The sequence below is a fragment of the Pinus tabuliformis genome, chromosome 2_2, assembly GCF_031772625.1.
Source record: "Pinus tabuliformis cultivar Carrire ecotype Pingquan chromosome 2_2, CPIR1, whole genome shotgun sequence".
Classification (NCBI taxonomy): Eukaryota; Viridiplantae; Streptophyta; class Pinopsida; order Pinales; family Pinaceae; genus Pinus; species Pinus tabuliformis.
This window is the reverse complement of record NC_142300.1, coordinates 672,635,472-672,645,863: the sequence shown is the minus strand read 5'-3', so window position 1 is coordinate 672,645,863 and position 10,392 is coordinate 672,635,472. Positions and strand designations below refer to the sequence as shown.

Below are 10,392 nucleotides of genomic sequence, written 5' to 3'. Positions count from 1 at the left end.
TAAACTTCCAACTAACTTTAATATAATAAATACATACCATGTAAAATTATTTAATAAAGACATTAGAGGAAAACAAAAAAAATGTACATTTACAAGCATTGATCTAACCATACATATTTAAAAAAAATGTAAATAAAAATAATAATTGGTTTGAAACTTCGACCAAATCCTAATGATGTGGTTAATCCCAAAAACATTACTATTTACAATATTAATCACAAAAGTCTTAAATCTAACATTACTCTAATCATACATATTTATATTAAAAAAACAAGAAAAAACATTAATCTAATAATAATGCAACACAACTCTGAAAAATATGAAACCTTAATGATGTGATTAATCCAAAAAAACATTACTATTTACATTATTGATCAAAAAAGTCTGAAATCTAACATTACTCCAATCATACATGTTTCTATTAAAAAAACAAGAAAAAACATTAATCTAATAATAATGCAACACAACTCTGAAAAAATACGAAACTTCCATGTAACATAATAATACAACTTATTAACTTATCATAAAACAAAAACAAAATTTGTGCATTTACCCTTAAAAAAAACATGGGTCTAATCATACATATAAGTATTAAAAAAACAGGAAAAAGCATTGGTCAAATAATAATAGAACTCCAGGAAAAATATGAAACTTCCATATGACTTAAACATCATATCAATTTTACAACCTAAAGAAGAAATGGATAACCAATGGACAATCTAAACTTTGTTTGGTTAGATTAATCGCTGTAACAAGAAAGGTAATGGAAAACATACTAACACTAACCAGTCCATACAATCCACAAAAGCAAATGAAGACAATGTGATGACAGTTCAAATGGCAGTGGCAGAACAATATCTTCAAAATGGATCATTCTTCAGTTTTTTCACCTCTGATCTTAGTACACAGCATGATGTAGATTCTCTTCATCTGGCCATACCTAACCTTCGAATACCCATCGTTGTGCCGCAAATGATCACAAATTCCCGGGTTCAAAACCTCTGAGCGTTGCTTCAGTTGAACTCCCGCTAGTCCGAGTAACCAAGCCGACCCCAGTCCTTACAGCGGGTTTTCATCGCTCTCCTGGTAGCCTGCTCACCACTTTGCGATGAAAATCTCCATCTGACATGGAAATATAACTCACTGGAGGATAGCTCATAGCTTTCTCTAAAGACTTGTTCATCATCATGGAGTCTCTGAGAGCATTGAACCGCCGGGAAGCTCATAATAGCATTGCGAGGCAGCTTCCATTCCTCATCGAGAAACTTGAGATTCTGCCGCAGTTTATCCTTGGAAATCCCCAGAAGCCGAGGGTACCTCTTAACGAGAATACAGACATCCTCCTCTGTAAACCCCAATTCTCTCAAATTTTCCAATTTTACGTTAACAGTGTCCTTGTTCAGAAAACTCAAATGAAGGACCCCTTCTCAATGCCCATCCCTTCGACATCTTTAACAATACCCACCAATGTTTTTTCAGATAATGATAAAACCCTAGGGTTCTTTAATATGACAGACGCAGTTAGGCTGTGGCTGAAAATGACTTTTCCGTCAATTTTATGAAAATCTGGGCTCGGTCCGGCAATTTTACCAGATTCTGTATTCGAAACCACGGCTGCTAGATAGGCATCCAGCACGGACTGCAGAAAAGAAGCCTTCCGTTCAAGCGTACGGCTAACATTTAAATGAAAAATACAACGGTTTCGACTGAGGGCTTGGAGCAATTTCTGACCAGCAAGGCCGATCCTCTCCAGGAATTCAACCTTGGGCTTGACAATGCCCTCGAAACTGGACCGTAACAACATGGGGCACGGGGAAAAGAGTTTACGAACACTGATTTCATTAAAACCCTTGTCTCTCAGGAAATGTAGGGTTTGCCGTGAATTATGTAAGATCTTTGAGCAAGTAAATATGGTTTTCTCCTGCAAATGGTGTTTGCCTCGTCGAGGGAGAAAGCACATTCGTTGAGAAGGAAGCTCGCTACTGGGGTGCTTTCAAAGGAGGGAGGCTGTGAAATGGGGATATTGCGAGTCGAATAAAATGTTGTTAATAATTTTGTCGGACTTTGAACAGGGCGTGAGGAGAAGAGAATGATGAAGACAGGCATGGCATGTGCTTCAGAGATTCAGCTATCGCGCCCGAGGCTATCCGAACTGATAGCGTTACGGCCATTATCGACGCACCAAACCCTTACAAACTTTGCCCAACCAAAGCGGGAAGGAGATTTCTATGCTTTACCATTTAGGGAGAGAAATCCTGTTGCCCAAATTTTATATAGGAGGGGCAGAGTTCATATGTTATGGTCACATGGTTTTTCAAAAAAATAACGCATGGTGCGAAGATCAACCGTTTCTTTTGGTGAATGAGAAGTTGTGCTCTTGTGGGCATCCCACAAGAAAAATTATTTGATGGAATCGTGGGCGATCGTTTTTCATTAAGTATTTTAGAAGAGGGTCGTCGTAAATTTTAATGTTATTAAAATAATAGGAAATAAAATAAGATAAGATAATTATATTTATGTTTAACTAATGACTACAAAGTAGGTCAAAGGGATTGTTGAGTATAATGATGTCTACACAAAGTGGGAGAACCAAATGGCTTCCTATAAAAGATACAATACATGAATTAAATCAACATCTGGCTCTAGAGGAGAAAATCAAGGAGTTAATAGGTTTGAGGGTTAGACCCATCTCTCCTAACATCGAAGCTGAATGAATAACACTAAAGGAACTCAACAAAGTATGTTGGCTCGATGAAGAGTCGGTGGCAAGTGTGAACTATCCACTAAATCATTCCCTCGAGGGGTTCGCGCAATGTTGAATGTTGGAGGACGTAGTCCGTCTCCTAGGAACTAATACGAGACGAATTTGCTGCTGAGATCTCGTGTGGCGGGGTGATGTCACACAGAGCCTCACTGATCTAGAGTCTAGATACATACTGGTATCAATCAATCTCTTGGTGCCCCCGCTCGGAACCTAAGAGCCTCCTACATATATAGGGCCAAACATCTCTGATTGGGATACCTGAAAAAGTTGGCGAGGGTTCGAGAATCTCTGAACAAGCAATGAAACTTTCCTCTGATCTCATAGTAGACAGGGCATCCAAGAATGAAGTGCACCTCGATCCCCACTTCCTGTAAATGACATACCTGTCAGAGTCTATCTGGTCTATCCACCTGGTGGTCCATCCCTACCCGAATTTTATGAGAACCTACTTTGAACTGGCCTAGAGGAATGTGAAGAGCATGTAGCTAGTGGTGAAACATATAATGGGGTCGAACAATGAGCTTGTCTCTCAACTCCACGAAGTGCTTAGCGCAGAAGGCTATATTTGGGCGCAACTCTCTCGTAGGATTGACCCAGGTGACCTAGACGAATTGCCTGTAGATGTCCTCCTTGATGATCTTTTTTAGCTCATGTCTAGTAGGTAAAAGGTGACCATGAGCATCTAAGGAATATCAAAAAAGAGGGAGACTATCCAACTGAATTACCACTGACTCTAGGAGATCTAAACTCCTTTAAACCAACATTTGGCTCGGCCTGAAGGAGTAGAATGTCCAATAGTCTCAGAAAAGAAATATGCCAAGTAAGAATATCGGTCCCTCATCTTTATCGAGTCTGCAAAGCACTGGACACAATGCAAGAATGAAACCAATATGAAGGTCGTCTCAAGCTAAAATCGCTGAGCTCCAAACTCTACAAGGATGATGTGCAACAGTATTGTCAGTTTGCATCTAATGATGTGGTGGAGAAGAAGAATCTAGACTCTCTCAATTGAAGCCCAATTTGACTCAAGTAAAAACAATCCCTAAATCTCTAAGCCATATAGAACAGTGGGACAGATCAAGGTGTCCATGAGGCTCATCTTGGACGAGATGTCCTGAAAGTGATGTCGAAAGCACTGCCTCTCGAGAAGGGCTAAGGATCCATATCCTTTGTTGATCTAAGGCTGAAGCGTTGGTGGAAAACTGAAGTAGAGACCTGAGAATTGCACCCGCAAGAAAGTATACGTGATTGTGATCTTAATCTCCTCCCTTCTGAATAGGAAGTGAAGGTCTAAGGTTTTCTTCACCCCATTGAAGATCATAACCTTAGTTTTACCCAGGTTGACCATCAATTGTCGATGATCACAAAATAGAGCTAAGGCATTCAGTTGCCTCTGTAATCCTTCTGGGGATGAAGAGAGGAGGACAACATCGTCAGCAAAGAGTAGAATAAATATCAAAACCTAGTGAAGAAGGCAACCATTGGTGTCCTAGATATGCTCGTGTAGAAATGCTTCCAACTTATCAATATACATCCCAAACAGGGTAGGGGACAGTGGACAACCCTATTTAACCCCAATAGTGCTTCATATGAAATCAGACATCCCATGGGCCGTGTGAAGACGACCATGAATGAACTCATATATGCGCATAATAACGTTCAATAGGGTTGTAGAGATGTCAATATATCTGTGTCTCTGGAGCAAGGCCTCCCTCGGAATACAGTCAAAAGCTTTCCGAAAATCTATGAAACAACAATAGACTTTCAAAGAGTGGTATTGTGCCTCCTGAATCACGGCGCGAAGGATGAATATGTGGTCAATGGTCTGATGAGTCAGTCGAAAACCTGCCTGTCCCCTGGCTTTGAGTTGTCTCTACTCAAGGTCACTCGAAAGCTTCTTATGTATAACAGTAGCATACAACTTAGAGAACGTGTGTCCCACCATGATCGTTCTATAGTTATTGGGATTTGATTTGGAACCTAATTTGTGGATCGGATGGATGATGTGGTGTGACCATGTCAGCGGAAAACCTTCAAAGACTACATGGTTGAAGAGATCATCCAAGTAGCTAACCAAAGGTCGGAAATCATGCTTAAAGAACTCTACTTGGTAGCCTTCCTCATTGGCTGCTTTTTTTTTGTTCATCACCCAAATGGCCTCTCTAATATCTCTTTCTGAGAATAGGTAACATGAAGGGGGGGGGAGGTAACATGAATTTGGGCATGCTGGAGAATATCATAAAGGTTGGAAGTGCGAGAGAACATGGATGTAGGGTCGAGGTCAAGTGGAATAGGGGAGCATCAGGGAAGGATGGCACGCCATAATTGTTTAGGGAGTTGGCAAGGAGAGCAGAAAGTTCTCGTCTTTTGTGAGAGACAAAGAGTCGTTTCTTGCAATGAAGGAAATGGCGATAAGAAGCTTTGAGATCAGAGTAGAAGGGTTTAGAGTGGTTGAAAGCATATCGAAGTTCTTGATGTAGAGTCTTGCATTCATCATTGTACCATTTGTTCATGGGGCAAGATCCAACTTTAGGGGAGATGGAAGCATAACGATTGGAGTGGGGGAAGGATTTGAGTGTTGCTTCCCAAATGGGGAATGAAAGACAGGTGTATTTAGTGGAAGCAGAATCAAGCAAGGAGAACTGGATCTTCGTTGGGAGCATCTTGCATAGGGTAGAGAATAATATTTCAGGGTGTCCTTCATCAAATCAGAAGGTAGTTCGGGGTGGGCCTTGAGGGGAGAGATGGGGTGGAAGGGGAGGGTCAAACCAGAGAGAGAAGGAAAGAAGTGCATGATCGGTAAGGGGGATGGGGGAGACTAAGAAATGATGAACAAAAGGTAGCAAGTTATGGCTAGTGAGTACATATTTAACTACACTCGCAACCCCACCATCTGGCCAACACGTGAAAAAATGAGAGCCTCGAAAACAAGGGAGACCATTTAGAATCAACAAATCATGAGATTTCGCTATTGCAATAGATTCTTACCATAAAATGTAGTGGGCCCCAAAGCATCATTTGACATCTAGTGAAACCCTATAGAATTTGGATCTATCCCCAGGGTACAAAACACATCCTCTAATCAGTCATGAAGAGGGATATGGAGATCTCTAGTGCAAGCATTGAAGTCACCTAGGAGGATGACTTCCCCAGTAGCAGAGTACTAGGTGATGTCGATGTACAAGTCTATAAAGGGGTCCCCATTTGAGCCATTATGGATGGAAAAATGGTGAAGAGGTTGGGGGAAAGTAACAAATTGCAATGTAGATGTCCCTCAGAGGAGAGACTCCGACGCTAATCTGAATCCACATAAACCTAGAAAACTCATCTTCGGCTACCAAAGATACCCATGTTCCGGAGTGAGTCACTAACCAAACGAGAAACTCCACCTGATCCTCTGACCCCTCCCGAGGTCCTCGTCTCCTGCTTGCAAAATGAGATCCAATGGTAATTGTAATATCTGGGAGGGGTCGAACAGGGCTTGCATGAGTTCCAGTCCGAAAGAGGATGCTTGTTGATTCGAGAGCATCATACAAGAGTCCTCGCAATGACCATAAATATCCATTGCCATTCCAACAACATATATAAATATCTCTACCTTTTCGCCTCCCTATGTGGGCCCGTCATTTGGAACCTCTAGTTCGAGGTTCCTACCCAGGTGGGAAGGAGCCCCAAATGATTGTCAGAATATTCCTGATGACTGCCCATTTCTCTGCCTGTCGTGTTGTCGTAACCTGTTCTCTGGATTGTTTAAATTCCACAACCTATACTCGAGTGAGGTCCTCATCCAAGAAAATCTTGTTGGGAAGAGAAAACAACTTCCGCTTAGACTTGAGGGCATGGAGTCGATCAGATGCAATCTGAAACCTAACGAAGAGAGTAGAGTCGTAGCCCATCCAAGCTCTGTCCAAAGCTATATCAGGGAGGCTAAGGGTATCCCAAAGGAACCTAGACCCCACTTCCATAGGATCCGGAGAGGCGTGGGGTAAGGGGATACCTCTCACCTTGAGATTCAATTATCTTTCTCATCTATTGCATTCTTCCACAAGTTTTGCTTGCATCACTTCCTCAATTGTTGCAAGAGGGGTAAGAGTTTTATTCTTCCCACAAACAACCTGTAACCAAGAATTGATGTGTGTCTCAGTTTCTTGTTTGAAGATGGCTTGTTCGGATCAGATTTCTTCGTGCTTGCTTTTAAGGTCAAAAATTTCTGCATGTAATGCACTGTTTGGAGGATGTAGAATTCCCTGCTCTTTGGTTTCATCTAACATTTTTTCAACATTGCAGAGAAGTTGTGAACCAAAACAAATAGTGGATTCATTAGAGATTTCTTTTAAGTGAATAGGAAACATAAAATGTGAAAACAATTTAATATATAATATAGTTTATTTATTAAAATTAGTGGTTACTCTTGGATAACGTAATAGCTGACATAAAACATAATTAAATACAAAATTACTTACATAAATTTGAAACTATTAATTAACAACATGAAAAGTTAATAATTATATAATTTATATGATATGTGAGTAAGAGGAATCATACTTGGAAGTTTGCAAACCCAACTTACTTATAACTAGGGAACATTGAACTATTGTGATTTCCCATGCCAACCATGCACATAATCCATGTGTCGTGCAAATTTCTATTTTTTGTTTTAAGCTTTTTTTTTTAACTTAGCTTTTTCCAAAATTTATTCACTCTTATTTTATTCTTTTTTACTTTTTCTTAATTTGACCCGACCATAAATTTATTCTCAATATTTTTACTCTTTTGTTTTTTTTAATTGATTTATTTACTTATTATGAACTTCACTTTATTATTTACTATTTTATTTATTAATTATTATTATTTTCAAGATAAAAGTCTTATATATTCATGAAGAAGATAATATATATCTCGATCTTTCTTCCATCTACCCAAAAATGAGATTTTGGTTGTAATCATTCCCACTTTCTATCCCTTGGCGAAGCCATTTTTTAGACTGGCTTAAACCCCCTTTCGGATTTTTAGTGCTTAAATAAAATAAAATAGTTATTTTTACATATTTCAACAAAAAACATGATATAATAAAAAAACAAAGTATATAAATGAGAGGTTATAGAAGCATCTCCATGGATTCAATTTCTAACTTGTTGCTAAATTCATATATGCCAACTTAGCATGAAGAGAGTTCAAGTGCCTCCTTGGAGAGACCATCTCCCTTTTCATTTAGTTCTCACAAGGCATAATTATATGAAATCCATTCAAAGGCATTGCCCACTTGTAGCATGTCGTATAAAAGATGTTCCAAACCAATTTTTTGCATCGAAGCCCTTTCGTTGGCCCAATTTATGGCAAATTTAGAATCGTTGAGTACAGGAAGCCCAGATAAGATAAGATAGATAAGATAATTATATTTATGTCCAACTAATGACCACAAAGTAGGTCAAAGGGACTGTTGAGTACACTGATGTATATATAAAGCGGGAGAACCAAACGGTCTCCTATAAAAGATACAATGCATGAAGTAAATCAACATCAAGCCCTAGCGGAGAAGATCCAGGACCTAATAGGTTTGAGGATCGGACCCATCTCTCCTAACATCTGAGGCTGAATGAATAACACTAAGAAACTCAAAAATGTATGTTGGCTCAATGAAGAGCCAATGGCAAGTGCAAACTGTCCACTAAATCGTGTCTTGGGGGGGTTCACATGCTACTGAATGCTAGAGGACCTAGTCTGTCTCCTAGGAACGGATTTGAGACGGAACTGCTATTGAAATCTCATGTGGCAAGTGAGGTCCCACGGATCCTCACTGGTATGGAGTCTAGATACGTACTGGTATCAATTGATCTCTTGGTGCCCCTATCTGAAGGTTGTACCCTGAAAAATGTCGTGATCCTCTGTGTGGGGTCTAGTCTGATGGGAGGCTGAAGAATATGCGCTTGGAACCTAAGAGCCTCCTGCATATATAGGACCAAACATCTCTAATTGGGGTACCTGAAAAAGTCGGCGAGGGTCCGAGAATCTCTGAACAAGCAATGAAACCTTCCTCTGATCTCGTAATAGACAGGGCATCCAAGGATGAAGTACACCTCGGTCTCCACTTCCTGTAAATGACATATCTGGCAGAGTCTATCTATTTTATTCACCTGGTGGTCTGTCTCTACCCGAAGTCTATGAGAAACTACTCTAAACTGACCTAGAGGAATGTGAATAGCATGCATCCAGTGGTGAAACGTATATTGGGGTCAAACAATGAGCCTGTCTCTCAACTCCAAGGAGTGCTCAACATAGAAGGCCATCTTTGAGCACAACCCTCCAGGAGGATTGACTCAGGTGACCTGGACGAAATGTCTGTAGATGTCCTCCATGATGATCTTGTTTAGCTCCTGTATAGTAGGTAAAAGGTAACCAAGAGCCTTTAAGGAATATCTGAAAGGAGCGAGATGATCCAACTGAATTCCCACTAACTCTAAGAGGTTTGAAACTCCTGTAAACCAACATCTGGCTCGACCTGAGGGAGTAGAACGAGCAATAGTCTCAGAAGAGAAATATGCCAAGTAAGGATAATGAGCCTTACTCTTTATCGAGTTTGCCAAGCCCTGGACACGATGTAAGAATGAACCCAATTTGAAGACCGTCTCAAGACGAAAGGGCTGAGCTCCAAACTCTGCAAGGATGATGTGTTGTGACATTGCAAGTTTCACCTAATGATGTGGCGGAGAAGGAGAATATGGACTCTCTCAGTTGAAGCCCAGTCTGACTCAAGTAAAGATGATCCCCAAATCTTTGAGCCATATAGAACAGTGGGATGAATCAAGGTGTCCATGAGGCTCATCTTTGACGAGATGTCCTGAAAGTAATGTCGAAAGCACTGTCTCTTGAGAAGGGCTAAGGATCCATATCCTTTGTTGATCTGAGGCTAAATCCTTGGTTGCAAAATGAAGCAGGGACTTGAAAATTGCACCCCCAAGTAAGTATACGTGCTGGTGATCTCAATCTCCTCCCCTCTAAATAGAAAGTGAAGGTTTGAGGTTTTCTTCACCCCATTGAAGATCATAACCTTAGTTTTACCCAGGTTGATCCTCAACTGTCGATGGTCACAAAACAGAGCTAAGGCATCCAGATGCCTCTATAATCCTTCTGGGGATGAGGAGAGGAGGACCATGTCATCAGTGAAGAGTAGAATAGATATCAGAACCTGGTGAAGAAAGAAGCCATCAATGTCATGGATATGCTCGTGTAGAAATGCTTCCAACTCATCAATATAGATCCCAAACAGGGTAGGGGATAGTGGAAAACCCTGTTTAACCCCAATAGTTCTTTGAATGAAATCAGAAATCCCATGGGCTACGTGAAGATGACCAAGAATGGACTCATATAGGCACATAATAGTAGTCAATAGGGTTGCAGAAATTCCAATATCTCTGAGTCTCTGGAACAAGGCCTCCCTCGGAACAGAGTCAAAAGCTTTCCAAAAATCTATGAAACAACAGTATACTTTCGAAGAGTGGTGTCATGCCTCCTCAATCACAGCATGAAGGGTGAATATGTGGCCAATGGTCTGATGATCCAGTCGAAAACCTACCTATCCCCTAGCTCTAAGTTGTCTCTGCTCAAGGTCAATGGAGAGCTTCCTATGT

The 10,392-nt window shown here is 40.5% G+C and overlaps 1 pseudogene; it reads right to left on the bottom strand.

Annotated features, from left to right (window-relative positions):
* Nucleotides 1-648: 648 nt before the first annotated feature.
* On the bottom strand, nt 649-2,250 carry LOC149194428 (uncharacterized; annotated as a pseudogene).
* Between the last annotated feature and the right edge of the window lie 8,142 nt (nt 2,251-10,392).